At 39.8% G+C, this 15,854-nt stretch overlaps 1 protein-coding gene across 1 annotated transcript in view; it reads left to right on the top strand.

Annotated features, from left to right (window-relative positions):
• The first annotated feature begins 2,109 nt into the window (after positions 1–2,109).
• The window catches only part of LOC150086055 (DNA (cytosine-5)-methyltransferase 3A-like), a 233,524-nt gene continuing 219,779 nt past the window's right edge, over positions 2,110–15,854 (top strand). Inside the window, exon 1 of the mRNA XM_090373678.1 lies at positions 2,110–2,296. The gene's annotated coding sequence lies outside the window, so the exon portion shown is untranslated. The remainder of the gene's footprint in view (positions 2,297–15,854) is intronic.

The following is a 15,854-nucleotide window of genomic DNA, read 5'->3' on the forward strand; positions in this document are numbered from 1 at the left end:
TAAAGCTCTCCAGGTGATCGCCTTCACGGTGGTAAAGAGGCCAGACAACTAAAGAATATAACAACACATTTCTGGCTGTTCTACAGAGTTGTGTATCTTTACGCAGTAGTAGGGGTGAGGGTAATTTGAACAGAATTTTCCCTTCATGATCCTTTACGCGGATGACGGCATAATCCTTGACGTCGCAGGAAATGACGCCATATGTCACGTGACTCCTCTCCCGGGCTCCCCCTTGTTTTAGCCGTCAGGTGCGCTGCCTGATTTGCACGATCCTTTGCGCTATCACGTGACTCGTTTCTCTCGGCCACGGATATTTTTCGCCGTCAGGTGGTACTACATGTCTTCCATGATACTTTTCGCAGGCTGTACTCACATTTCTTGATATGTGGTCGGATATTAAATGTCTTCTCTGTCTGAGTAACGTCATTTTCCAAACTTCCACAAGTGTTATCTTTCGTAAGCCTTGTGAAGTTTCGAGGTGTGCGACGGAAAAAACTTCCAGAATTAAAGACAATCCATGTTATCATTATTGATAAATATCTTCTTTGTAACAGGCTTTGTTAATCCCTAACGGCTAAGAGATACATTATACCCACACAAAGATGTGAGCGAGAATAAGAAAAATTTAACTTTTACGTTCTCATTTCTGTTGCAATTACAGAACACACATGTAGGAATTTTTAAAAATTAGAGCTGAAAAATAAGTTCTTAATTATTACAATACAGTTAACAGAACCATTTAATCCCTAAAATAAAGTGGTTGTGTATTAACAAAATTATGTAAAAATAAAAAGGAACATGTTAACTGATAAGCTGTTTTAGCATTTACTTAGGAATTAAATGTTAACACCAAAGGATGAGATCAAAACTAAGTAAAAATAAAAGAATATGATGTTTATTGTTTTGCTATTGTTCGGCGGTTGATTCAAATATATAGGTGGATTAAACTCGTCTACACATACTTATGGGTTTTTCACGGAATTCGAGCTACTTTGAGATTATGACAGTTAATCACAGCTTAAAGAAATGGTTCACGAAATCTAAAAACACCTGAAAAACTTAATTTTGTTTATTATTATTATTATTATTATTATTATTATTAGCCATATGGTGCAAGGAAGCCTGAGGCTTATACTGCACCAGGCAAAAAAAAAAAAAAAAAAAAAAATTCCCTATTACCCTGACAGAGAGAGAGAGAGAGAAAGTAGAAAGGAATCACCAAGAAAGAGTAGAATGATGATATCCAGCTCAGGACCCTGGGTGTGCCAAGCCCATACTCACCAGATGTGAGCCCTTTTTGTTCAGAATAATATTTGTTAGACGAAACTACAGCGTGAATTAAACCATTTGTTCACCACATTTACAGAGGCTTATGATGTCACTTCTCTTTTAATGAAGACGTTTTGTTCAGAATTTAAAAAGTTTGCACAGATGCATGTAAAAAATGTGGATATCACTTAATTTTTTGTGAATGGTTGTGCACAGTTGCTTTGATTGGTTGAAGGGTGGTATGAAGTTGCAGGAGAGTAGTATTGAACGAAACGTCGGCGTGGTAGTTTCGCCTCTCGGGTGTGTGTTTAGGGGGGAAATGTGTTTATATTTTTCTGGTGGGTGTTTTTATTTTTTCTCAATAAATAGTGTTAATTTCTGAATATAATTTTCAATTTATTTTTACCTTTGGGTTTTGAACCGAGATCTGGACGTTCAAATGGTTTCGTGTTAGATGTAGCCTTTGAATGTAGAGTGAATTTTTTAATGTTAATTTTAATTTAATGTGAGTAATTTAATGTTAATTTTGTGGCATTGCATTGTGGGTCTTAATTGGAAAGTGCCCCGTTCCCGCATCTGCGTAGCAGACGCCACATCTTGTTTGTTTGCGAGATGAATTTTTTTTTTTTTTTACCTGAAAGATAAAAATTCCTGCCGACTCCATCTGTTGTTGAGGTCTGAAAATAAAATTATCTGCAGCTTAATATTCTGTGAATTACTCAGTGAATGTTATTAATGAACGTTATAATGTTAAAAAATTTTTTCAAGTCTTTAAAAAAAAACAGAATGTATATCTATTCACCTAAAAAATCCACAGGGTACACTGCGTATACCCGGGTATAGCCTCTACTATAGCCCTGTGGTAATGAAATAACGAGAAAATTATCCGTGTTACTTCGTTTATCCAGGCGACGTTTCGGTTTCGTTTCTCGAGGAGTGTGTTTTGAAGTTTGCTAGCGTTGTTGAAGTTTCACAGATTTGTTGCATTTTTACTGTTCCATGTGACCAGCGATTTGATTTCCATGAAGTGAGTACTTTTCATTATTATTATTTTTTTACGATGGTGCAAGTTTTGTTTTTTAAAATTATTCAATGCGATGTAAGTTGTTTTAGTGTTGGAAAAAGGCTGAGTTCTGTACATAGTCAAGGTTAACTTCATTACAAAGTGTATCGATCCATAGCCTACTAGAGTACTCTAGTAGGCTATACTTGATGTTATGTTGCGGTGCAAGTCACCGCAAGTTGACTCGGTACTGCACTTAGGCTTCGAAAAAAAAAAAAAAAAAAAGCAGCTCTGCACGTGAAGGGGAAAAAAATGTGTATTTAAAAAAATGTTTATTTAAAATGTGTTTAAAAACCCCCAACGACCATTTCCATGTTTGTTGACGCCTCTTCAACAGACTTTTATTAGCATTAGCAAAGGCACATGATGCAAGAAAGCAAGCTTATATAGCATCAGCCAAAAGAAAAAAAAAAAAACCCTTATTTCACCCATCCGCTCGCTCCAAATGTTTGTCAAGTTCTACCTTGAATCTGTTTAAGCTATCAACTTCTACAACGAGAGATGGAAGTTTCTTCCGGCAATCAACCACCCGCTGGCTAAAGGCAAACTTCCGCACATCTATCCTTTCCTCAATTTAAATTTATGCCCTCTCAGGCGATTATTCTGAGCAAGAGGAAGAATTCCATCCGCATTGCGCATGCTCAAACTATTCAAGGCTTTATACACCTCAATCAGATCACCTCGCAGGTGCCTAGTCTCCAGAGTGTAATTTGCAAAACTTAAGCCTTTCTTTGTAAGAGCAACCCTTTGTTTCATTCACTAATCTTATTGCCCTTCTCTGTACTCGTTCCAACAGCTCTACGTCCTTCTTAAAATGAGGCCTCCAGATCTGTATACAGCAGTCAAGGTGTGGCCTGAATCACCTCCTCATCCCTGCTAGAAAAATTCCTGTATATCATTGACAAGACACCATGGGCTACTCTTGCAGACCATCTGCACTGCTCAGAAAACTTCATATCTGCCTGCACAATTATCCCCAAGTCCTTTTCATTCTCTACCACTGTCAGTGTGGTACCACAGAGTTGATACATTACACTGGGATTACTGCTTCCCATATGTAGTACTTTACATTTGTCAATGTTAAACTTCATTTGACACATCTCAACCCATCTGCCCAACTTTTCTAGATCCTGCTGCAGCAGTGTACTGTCACTAGTGTCATTAATAACCCTGCCAACCTTCGTGTCGTCTGCAAACTTGGACATTAAGCCTGATATACCATCATCAATATCATTTATAAATACAGAAAACAATGGACCTAAAACTGAACCCCGAGGGACTACACTTATAACATTAGTCCACGAAGAGCAGCGTCCATTGATTACCACTATCCGTCTTCTCCCACTCAACCATTCCTTTATCCATAGCAGCAATTTGCCTCCAATGCCACACTGCTCCAATTTGTACAGCAGTCTTCCATGTGCAACAGTATCAAAAGCCTTTCTAAGATCCAAATATATGATATCAAAGTTATTCTTTGCATCCATTTCCTTTGTGACTACATCATAGTATCCAATCAAATTTGACAGACAAGACTTCCCCTTAACAAACCCATGCTGTGTCCGAGCTATAACTGAAGTCTTGTCTAGATGATCCGGCAATGCTTCTTTAACCAGTGCCTCCATTAATTCCCTGGAACAGAAGTTAAACTAACAGGTCTGTAATTACCTGTGTCTCTCTTTGATCCTCCTTTGTGGATTGGGGTCACATTTGCACATTTCCAGTCCATGGGTACCTCTCCCGAGTCCAGGGAAGCTCTCATAATTATGGCTAAGGGTTTGTTTACTTACTTTGCCACGTCTTTTAACATAACTGGATAGATTCCATTCACCCCAGGTGACTTTCTTATGTTTATCTTCAACAATTTCTCCTCCACGTTACTCTCAGTTATTACAAGATTATCTAGCTTACTGCCAGAGTTGAATACTAATCTTGCATTCCCCTCCCTGAATGTGTGACTTGTAGATGCCAAATATTCATTTAGTTTGTTAGCTACTTGAGCGGGATCCTCAACTGTTGAACCATCAATATCCAGTGGACCAGTCTGATTCATCCCCTTCTTTCTAGAGTTTACATAAGTAAAGAACTCTTTGCTGTTTTTCCTTGCATCCTTTGCCAAAGATTTTTTGTAATCTGCTTTCGTCTGCCTAATCTCCTTTGTAACTTGGTTACAGACCAGCTTATATCTATCATAGGCTTCTGTGTCACATGTTAATTTATATGTATCCCATGTATTTTTCTTGTCTGCCACATATCTAATTAGTTGACTAATTAGACTAATGCCTAACTCTTGAACAATATTTCTTGGTTGGAATGAAAAGCCTAGTAACTTCCAAGATTAATATTTTGAATGCTTCCCATTTTGAATTTGCTGTTGGTAACATCATCAGTTGGTCCCACCGTATAGAATTTAAATACTGTCTCAGACCACCTTAGTCACCTTTATGAAAGCAAAAACCCTTCCCTTTACCCTTGATGGTAGTTACCTCTTTGAGTAAATCCCACTTCAGCACACTGTGATCACTGCCACCTAGTGATTCCTTTATATGCAGATTCTTGATGCATGAAGAATCACTACTGATAATCAGAGCAGGAATATTACTCCCCCTAGTTGCCTCCTGAACATGCTGCTGTAGAAATCAAACAACCAATAAATCCACAAAAGCCTTGCTAGTGTGTGAGTGACCAATTCACAAATTCCAATCAATATCCAAGAAATTAAAATCCCCCATTATAAGACGCTCTAATTTACTGGCCCACTCTATTTCTCTGCACAATTGCTCATTATACTCGTCAGATTCATTAGGCCTATAACACACACGCCTTCTCATTTTGCCTTTCCCAGTGCTTATGTCACACCAAACAGACTCAACATTGCATTGTCCACTCACATCAACTGGATGCACTTTCTTAGATTTTACGCATTTTTTAACTAACAGCACATCCCCTCCTCCCTTCCTATGCTGTCTATCCTTTCTGTATACATTGTACTCCCCAAATTCCAGTTCTGCACTGCTTATGTCTGTGTGACACCATGTCTTTGATATCCCAACAATATCTGCCTTTGATGTCTTGACTAGCACTTCAAGCTCATCAAATTTATTAACTATACTCCTAGCATTGGTGTACATGCAAGTATACATGCACCTGTTTCTACTCTTAGTTACCCTAACATAGCCCATGTATTTACTTGTTCCCCTATGACTCCCAGCAGTCCTGGAAATTCCCATTGCCTTGCTTTCCAGGCTGCTGCTCAATTGCATTTCAATAGAAGTAGTGCAAGAATCACTTTTACCTCTGCCACCGGCTACTGTTAATCTATTAGTTTGTGTATCCCCCCCGAGCTAGCAGTTTTCCGACCCATCTAACACTGCCTCGATAGCATCAGCAAATATTCTTGCACCCTTTCGATGTATCCCATCTCTGTAGAAGCAGTCTCTCCTGTTAACAAGCACAGACCAGGCTGAGAAAAATTCTACCCCTTGAGCCTTGCACAATCTCTCCAGGGCCGAATTGATCGACAAGCCTCTCATCATATACTCCCTCCTATCATGTCTGGGCAGAATTGCAGACATTTTCAAATTCAACCCTAACTCACAGCTTTTTTTCAGCATTGTCTTGTACTTGTTAAGTAATTCTGCTGGTCTTCTACTCTTAATATCATTAGTGCCAACGTGTATAACAATATCACCCTCTGTGCCCTACAACATCATCAACCTTTGCCCCTGGCAGACATACCCTGGTCCTGTTCCATCTATCTATGTGATATTATTACCAGTGCTGGAACTGTGAAAATTTTCTCAGTTCCTTCACAGAAAGAATTAGCAGATTTAACATTCAGTATCTCTTGGGGTAGTGGTGGTGATAAAATGTAGAGGCGTACACACAGAGCCTGAACAAGGCAATTCTATGCTTGGGGCAAAAGTGTTATAAGTACGCCCGCATTATATGCAAGTATTCAATCTTTCATTAGCGTAGCTAGGGTCGTCGACCCCCGGGGGCATCAAGTCACTCTGCAATCTTTATGTATTAATAAAAATTACTATTTTGCAACGGTCTACAATATATTTATTAATAAAATAATACAATGAATATAACAAAACAAAAATATCAAAGAAAAAGAAACTTACAAATATTGGTAAGATTATATCTACAGAGAATTTAATTTTATATAAACTACAAAGAAAATACATACAACTACGAAGAAATTAGAAAACTAGATAGTTTATTTATATATCTATTATTATTATTAGCTATATGGTGCAATGAAGCTTATGCTGCACCAGCCAAAAAAAAAAAAATTCCCGAATTACCCTGAGAGAGTAAGAGAGAGTAGTCAAAGTAGAAGAGATTCACAAAGAAATAGAAGAATGATGATATCCAGCTCAGAATTCTGGGTGTGCCAAGCCCATACTCACCAGATGTGAGCTCCTGAGGTGAGTATAAAATCATAGAGACAAAATATTGTGAACTGTAGTACCTTTAACATAATAACATAAATTAAAAATATGCTGAAGGTGTAGCATTTTAATTGCTACTGTTATAGGCAAGGTAAGAAAAATTCATAGTTCTATTTCTATATTTAGATAAGATTCTATTAGACAATTCTCATGAACGAATTGGAGAAGTTGTAAAGGGGTTACAGATTTTATATCCTGCAGAATTGAGAAAACATAATTTTTCAAATATCTGTTGAAATATCAACAGGTATTTCAACAGATTGTTGAAAGTTTGCAGGGAGGGCAATGCCAGAGGTGTATTAAACTCGACCAGTAAACTAGATAATCTTGTAATAACTGAGAGAAAAGTGGAGGAGAAATTGTTGAAGATAAACATAAGAAAGGCACCTGGGGTGGTGGAATCTATCCAGTTATATTAAAGGAGGCAGCAAAAGGAGTAAGCAAACCCTTAGCCATAATTATGAGAGCTTCCTTGAACTCAGAGGAACTACCTATGGACTGCAGATGGGAAAATGTGACCCCTATCCTCAAAGGAAGACACAGGTAATTTCAGAGCTGTTAGTTTAACTTCTGTTCCAGGGAAATTAATGGAGGCACTGGTTAAAGAAGTATTGCAGGATCATCTAGACAAGACTTCAGTTATAGCTCGCACACAGCATGGGTTTAAGAGGAGGTCTTGTCTCACCAATTTGATTGGATACTATGATCTAGTCACAAAGGAAATGGATGCACAGAATAATCTGATATCATATATTTGGATCTTAGAAAGGCTTTTGATACTGTTGCACATGGAAGACTGCTGCACAAATTGGAGCATTGTGGCATTGGAGGCAAATTGCTGCTGTGGATAAAGGGATGGTTGAATGGGAGAAGACAGAGTGATAATCAATGGACACTGCTCTTCGTGGACTAATGTTAATAGTGGAGTCCCCCAGGGTTCAGTTTTGGTCCATTGTTGTTTTCTGTATTCATTAATGATATTGATGATGGTATATCAGGCTTAATGTCAAAGTTTGCAGACAATACGAAGGTCGGCAGAGTTGTTAATGACACTAATGATAGTATGCTGCTGCAACAGGATCTAGAAAAGTTGAGCAGATGGGTTGAGAGGTGGCAACTGAAGTTTAACATTGACAAATGTAAAGTACTACATATGGGCGCCTCCGTAGCCAGGTGGGAAGGAGCAACAGTGCGTAGCACACACTTCTTGATTAGACCGGGGTTAGAGCCCATCACCACCAAATATGGAGGATGCGGAAAGGTCAGGGAATGACCACCACATATTCCCGGAGCAATATGGCCTTAGTTGCTAATGCTCCTAAAAACCAAACAACAAACTACATATGGGAAGCAGTAACTCCAGAGTAATGTATCAACTCTGTGGTACTACACTGACAGTGGTAGAGAATGAAAAGGACCTGGAGGATAATTGTGCAGCCAGATATGAAGTTTTCTGAGCAGTGCAGAGGGTCTGCAAGAGTAGCTCATGGTGTCTTGCTTGTCAATGATGATATACAGGAATTTTTCTAGCAGGGATAAGGAGGTGATTATCCCTTTGGGTACTGTATACAGGTCTGGAGGCCTCATTTTAAGGTTGTAGAGCTGTTGGAACAAGTACTGAGAAGGGCAACAAGATTAGTGATTGGAACAAAGGGTTGCCCTTATGAAGAAAGGCTTAATTGTTATTGTTATTTGGTTTTTAGGAGCATTAGCAGCTAAGGCCATATTGCTCTGGGGATATGTGGTGATTATTCGCTGACCTTTCTGCATCCTCCGTATTTGGTGGTCACAGGCTCGAATCCCGGTCTAATCAAGAAGCATGTGCTATGCACTGCTGCTCCTGGCTATGGAGGTGCCAAAAGGCTTAAGTTTTGCAAATCACAGTGTCTGTAGACTAGGCACCTGCGAGGTGATCTGATTGAGGTGTATAAAGCCTTGAATGGTTTCAGCATGCTCAATGCTGATCGGATTCTTTCTCTTGCTCAGAATAATCGCCTGAGAGGGCATAAATTCAAATCAAGGAAAGACAGTTGTAGGATAGATGTGTGGAAGTTTGCCTTTAGCCAGCGGGTGGCTGATTGCTGGAACAAACTTCCATCTGTCGTAGAAGTTTGATAGCTTAAATAGATTCAAGGCAGAACTAGACAAACATTTGGAGTGAGTGGATGGGTGAAATGAGAAGGTTTTTTTTTTTTTTTTTTTTTTGGCTGATGCTATATATATGCTTGCTTTCTTACATCATGTGCCTTTGATAATGATATTTGAAAAATTTTGTTTGTCTTCCAGTGCTAACCACTGGAGGACAAACCAAAAAGCCCAGGGGGTGACATCACAAAATGGGCCATACTTTATAGAATTTTGTAATTGGAGTTTCTCTGTTATTTTTGAAATTTGTAAAGCACTGTTCCTCATTGATATTTTTTTTCATAAGCGATTGTAAATCCCGAATTTATAATTTTTTTCACTCTAGCAAAATCACAAAATTTTCTGGAATCATAAGTAGCATGTACTTACGAAAATCGAATGATAATGCAGTATTTCTTTTAATAAAATTTTAATTTTAAACAAAGAACACAAGTTGACCAGATGCTATTATTCGTGTTGGGAATACACCCTAATCTTTTGACTGGCTATAGACAGCAGTTGACTAGAATAATTTCTCGGTATGTGGGATTGGTGGCTGCATATGTTTTACGTTCCACTTACATTTTGGAATGGTAATCCCTTTAACCCTTAATTTGCACTTTCCAATTGCTTAAATTGCCTAAAGGCCAGAGGTGGAAACAAAGCATACAAAGTTAAGTCTCTCGTTACCCTTTCATTATATGGAAATTTTCTTCATTCTACAGAAACTTTTAAATGTGATTACCAAAAGGAATTCAAAAAATTCGCTATAAAGAAGTTTGTTAAACACAGGTCCGACTGTAATTAAATCAAAAATGAAGTAATTTAAAAATACAGGGTGATTCACTACCAGTGCGAAAAACTTGCAGGAGGTGTAGGGGGCACAAAGACGAATCGAAATCACATAGCATTGCAGGGTCCAAAAATGCCTTCATCATGTGGTAGAGGACGTTGAACGGGAGGTCGCGTGAACAGTGATCCCGCTGGAAGTCAGCATTTGCGAACCATTTCTGTTGAAGAAACCAAGTAGCAAAAGTCCTTCGGAGTGGATAATCCGCAGACTCCAATGATTGGATACGTTGCAGATGGTATGAACTCATTTGGTTTGTTGACAGTATCCTCCGTACAGTGGATTGGGAAATACCCAATCGTTGTCCTATCGCTCGAGTACTCGTACTCGGATTGCCTTCTGCAAGACGTAGGACATTCTTCTCATTGTCTGGCATCCTCGTCATTCGCTCTCGATTCATGGTACCTCTCGTGAAACAACCAGTCTCACGTAACCTTCTGTGCACACATGCGAAAATCGTATGATGAGGAGCACACCTGTGCGGGAAACGTTCCTGGTACAAGCGCAGCGCGGTGCGCCCATTACAGCCCGCAGCTCCATACACGAGGTGCATGTCGGCCAGTTCAACATTTGAATACTCGTCCATCCTACTGCCTCGGGAACCGGTTCGCAAATGCTGACTTTCAGCGGGATCGCTGTTCACGCGACCTCCCGTTCAACGTCCTCTACCGCATGACAGAGGCATTTCGGACCCTGCAATGCTATGTGATTCCGATTCGTCTTTGTGCCCCCTACACCTCCTGCAAGTTTGTCGCACTGGTAGTGAATCACCCTGTATATAACTGGTTGAATGCACCCTTAAAATGCTGCACCTGGGGCTGGCACCCTGCTTGGCCCACCCTAGTTCTGGCTCTGTGTACACAAGTGATAACCATCTCTTGTGACCAGTGGGAATCAGAGAATTAGTAAGGCCAATTGATGCAAGAAAACGGATTTCTACCTCAGGCAAAAAAAAAGAAGAAAAAAAATATATATATACAATAAATATAATATAAAATTAAGTAAAACAACATATTCATACTATTCTCATTCCCACAAGGTTACCACAAGATGCTTTGAATTTAGCCAGACTCTGCCTCTGCTACTTTGGAAGGTGGTGACTTCTAATTTTTCACAACCTGCTGCCCATAGGTAAACTTCATAGGGTCCTTTATCTATTGCAGGAGTAGGTACAGAACACAGTCAGTCAGATATTCATTATATTTGATACATAATGATAAAATATAAATTTTCTTGCAATAATTTTCTAAAGATCTAGGATCTTCAAATAAGTTGTCACATGACATTTATGGCCTTTAGTAGTGACATGGTTTTATGATACCTAGCGTAAACCTTTGATGCTTTATTAAATGTTTATCATCTGTGTAATGTAGTGATATTTAAATGCTATAAATTAAGTTTTGGTTACTACAGCAATTTTTATGGTGTTGGGGAAATGTATCCCTCCCACCAGGGCCATGCAAAGGTGCTTTGAGACCCGGATGCAAATGGGGGTAAGGGGCCTCATTTATTTATGTTGACACTTTGATGGCCCTCTCGATTGGTGCCTCCTAGATCAGGGGCCCTGGTGTTGCACCTCCAATGCATCCCATTTGTAGACCCTGCCTCCCCCCCCCTCAAGGTGCATTGCACCCAACTCCACACATTTTTTTCCCTAATGCTACTAATAATTGGTTACCACAAAGATAGGGCCATCTTTTGGTATTTGTAGACTCTGGATATGCTTTTACTGAGGGCTCACTATGTTATATCAAACTTATTACAATGCCCATCTGTTAAATTTAATAAAACAGCATATTCTATTTTAGAATAGAATATGCTGTTTTATTAAAATATTTAAAATATTTTATATTTAAAAATATGTGTAAGCATTTCTATAAAGTTGAGTTTTAAAATTAGTATTACAATTATTGTTAGTACTGGCAAATGATGCAAGGAAGCAAGCTTATACAGCATCAGCCAAAAAAAAAACATTCCCACATGCCCGTCCATCTCCTCTGTTTTCGAATTCCTCCTTAAATTTATTCAAACTACCCACTTCCTGAACACCAGATGGAAGTTCATTCAATCAACTATCCTCTGGCTGAAAGCATGTTTCTGCAATCCTGCTTCCTAGGTTTAAATTTATATCCCCCCTTAATATGTTGTCTGAGCAAGAGGAAGGATGCTATCAACATTTATCTTATTTAATTCATTTAAAGCCTTAAACACCTCAGTCAGATTTCCACACATGGGCCTAGTTTACCCAGAACTGAAGTCCTTCTAGGTAATAGTATCCTTTTGTTCCTTTCGCTAATCTTGTTACTCTTCTCTGCACCCTTTCCAACAGCTCTATACCCAGGGCCAGCTCAAGGGTATATGGCACCCCCTAGGCCACACTTACTGATGGCATCCCTCCCACTGATGCAAATATTTTCTATTTTTTCCATGATTAATTTTACCAATTTGTGCCAAGTTTTTGGGGGGCATTGCCACCCCTAAACCTTGGCACCCCTAGACCAGTGCCTACTCAGCCATACCCTAAATCTGGCCCTGTTTATGCCCTTTCTAAAATGAGGCTTCCAGACCTGTATGAAATATTCAAGATATAGCTTTACCATTGTCTTATACAGTAGAATACGTAATCCCCCCCCCACCCCCGCCAAAATTCTTGTAAATCATTGACAAAACCTGATGAGCTGTCCTAGCAGCATGTCTGACAGCACTGTTACCACACAGTTAGCATTAGCAGTAGCAGAGGCATATGATGCAAGAAAGCAAGCTTATTCAGCATCAGCCAAAAAAAACAAAAAAAAAAAAAAAAAAACCCACTCCCATTTCACCCCTCCGTTCGTTCGAAATACCTGTGCAGTTGAGCTTTAAATTTGTTTAGGCTATCAACTTCAACAACCAGTGATGGAAGTCGGTTCCACCAACCAACCACCCGCTGGCCAAAGGCAAATTTCCGCACATCTATCCGACATCCGTCCTTCCTCAATTTGAATTTATGCCCTCTGAGGTGATTATTCTGAGAAAGATGAAGAATCCCATTGGCATTGAGCATGCTCAAACCATTCAAAGCCTTATACACCTCTATCAGATCACCTCGCCGGTGCCTAGTCTCCAGACTCTGTAATTTGCAAAACTTAAGCCTTTCTTCGTAAGAGCAACCCTTTGTTCCATTTACTAATCTTGTTGCCCTTCTCTGTACCCGTTCCAGCAGCTCTACATCCTTCTTGAAATGAGGCCTCCAGACCTGTATACAGTACTCAAGATGTGGCCTTACCATTGCCTTATACAAGGGAATAATCACCTCCTTATCCCTGCTAGAAAAATTCCTGTATATCATTGACAAGACACCATGAGCTACTCTTGCAGCTCGTCTGCACTGCTCAGAGAACTTCATATCTGCCTGCACAATTACCCCCAAGTCCTTTTCATTCTCCACCACTGTCAGTGTAGTACCGCAGAGTTGATACGTTGCTCTGGGGTTACTGTTTCCCATATGCAGCACTTTACATTTGTCGATGTTAAACCTCATTTGCCACCTCTCAGCCCATCTGTTCAACCTGTCCAGATCCTGTTGCAGCAGCATAGCGTCAGTATTGTCCTTAACGACCCTGCCAACCTTTGTATCATCTGCAAACTTGGACATTAAACTTGATATCCCATCATCAATATCATTCATAAACACCGAAAACAACAACGGACCCAACACTGAACCTTGAGGAACTCCACTAATAACATTAGTCCACGTTGAGCAGTGTCCATTGATTACCACTCTCTGTCTTCTGCCACTCAACCATCCCCTTATCCATAGCAGCAATTTGCCTCCAATGCCACACTGCTCCAATTTGTGCAGCAGTCTTCCATGTGCAACAGTATCAAAAGCCTTTCTAAGATCCAAATATATAATATCAAAGTTATTCCCTGCATCCAGTTCTTTTGTGACTACATCATAGTATCCAATCAAATTGGTCAGGCAAGACCTGCCCTTAACAAAACCATGCTGCGTCTGAGCTATAACTGAATTCTTGTCTAGATGATCCTGCAGTGCTTCTTTAACCAGTGCCTCCATTAATTTACCTGGAACAGAAGTTAAACTAACAGGTCTATAATTACTTGTGTCAGCCTTTGAACCTCCTTTGTGAATTGGGGTCACATTTGCACATCTCCAGTCCATAGGTACCTCCCCTGAGTCCAAGGAAGCTCTCATAATTATGGCTAAGGGTTTGCTTACTTCCTTTGCTGCCTCCTTTAATATAACTGGATAGATCCCATCCACCCCAGGTGCCTTTTTTATGTTTATCCCCAACAATCTCTCCTCCACTTTCCTCTCAGTTATTACAAAATCATCCAGCTCACTGCCAATGTTTACTTTACCTACATCATTCTCCTTCCTGAATAACTCCTCATGCGTGAATGTAGATGCAAAATACTCGTTTAGATTGTTAGCCACCTGAGCAGGATCCTCAACTGTTGAACCATCAATATCCAGTGGACCAATCTGATTCATCCCTTTCCTTTTCGAGTTCAAGTATGTAAAGAACTCTTTTCTGTTTTTCTTTGCATCCTTTGCCAAGGATTTTTCATAGTCTGCCTTTGCCTGCCTAATCTCCTTTGTGACTTGGTTACAGACCAACTTATATCTATCATAGGCTTCCATGTCACCCATTAATTTGTATGTATCCCATGCATTTTTCTTCTCTGCCACATGTCTCATTAGTTCATCTGACAACCATTTAGGCCTAAACCTTGAACAATATTTCTTAGTTGGTATGTAAAGCCTGGTAGCCTCCAAGATTAGTTCCTTGAATGCTTCCCATTTTGAGTTTGCTGTTGGTAACATCATCAGTTGGTCCCACTGTATAGAATTTAAATACTGTCTCAGACCATCATAGTCACCTTTACGAAAACAAAAACCCTTCCCTTTACCTCTGATGGTAGTTACCTCCTTGAGTAAATCCCACTTCAACACACTGTGATCACTGCCACCTAGTGGTTCATTTATCTGCAGGTTCTTAATGCATGAGGAATCACTACTGATAATCAGATCAAGAGTATTGCTCCCTCTCGTTGCCTCACAAACATGCTGATGTAGAAAACAATCATCCAATAAATCCACAAAAAGCCTTGCTAGTGTGCGAGCGACCAACCCACAAATTCCAGTCAATATCTGGGAAATTAAAGTCCCCCATTATAAGACTCTCTGATTTACTGGCCCACTCTATTTCCCTGTACAATATCTTATTATACTCATCAGAGTCATTAGGCCTATAGCACACTCCTACTCTCAATTTTGATTTCCCTATGCTTATGTCACACCAAACTGACTCGACGCTGCCCTGTCCATCGATGTCGACTGGCTTCACTTCCTTGGACTTTATGTGTTTCTTAATTAATAGCATAACCCCTCCTCCCCTCCTGTCCTGTCTATCCTTTCTATACACATTGTATTCCCCAAATTCCAGTTCCGCATTACTTATATCTGTGTGACACCACGTCTCTGATATCCCAACAATATCTGCCTTTGATGTTTTGAGCAATACCTCAAATTCATCAAATTTATTTACCAAACTCCTAGCATTGGTGTACACGCAGGTATACATGCACCTGTTTCTATTCTTAGCTACCCTAACACAACCCATGTGTTTACTTGTACCGCAATGACTACCAGCAGTCTCTGAAATATCCTGCATCCTGTTTTTCAGACTTCTGCTCATTTCAATAGAAGCAGTGCAAGAATCACTTCCACCTCTGCCACTGGCTACTGTTAATCTATTAGTCCTTGTATCCCCCCCAACTAGCAGTTTTCCGACCCACCTAACACTGCCTCGACAGCATCAGCAAAAATTCTTGCACCCTTTCTATTTAAGTGTATCCCATCCCTGTAGAAGCAATCTCTCCTGTTAACAAGTACAGTCCAGGCTGAAAAAAATTCTACCCCTTGAGCCTTGCACAATCCCTCCAGGGCCGAATTGATCGACAAGGCTCTCATCATATACTCCCTCCTATCGTGTCTGGGCAGAATTGCAGACACTTTCAAGTTCAACCCTAATTCACAGCTTTTTTTCAACAGTGACCTGTACTTGCTAAGTAATTCCGCCGG

The sequence above is a fragment of the Mastigoproctus giganteus genome, chromosome 5, assembly GCF_048544385.1.
Source record: "Mastigoproctus giganteus isolate SK-2022 chromosome 5, ASM4854438v1, whole genome shotgun sequence".
Classification (NCBI taxonomy): Eukaryota; Metazoa; Arthropoda; class Arachnida; order Uropygi; family Thelyphonidae; genus Mastigoproctus; species Mastigoproctus giganteus.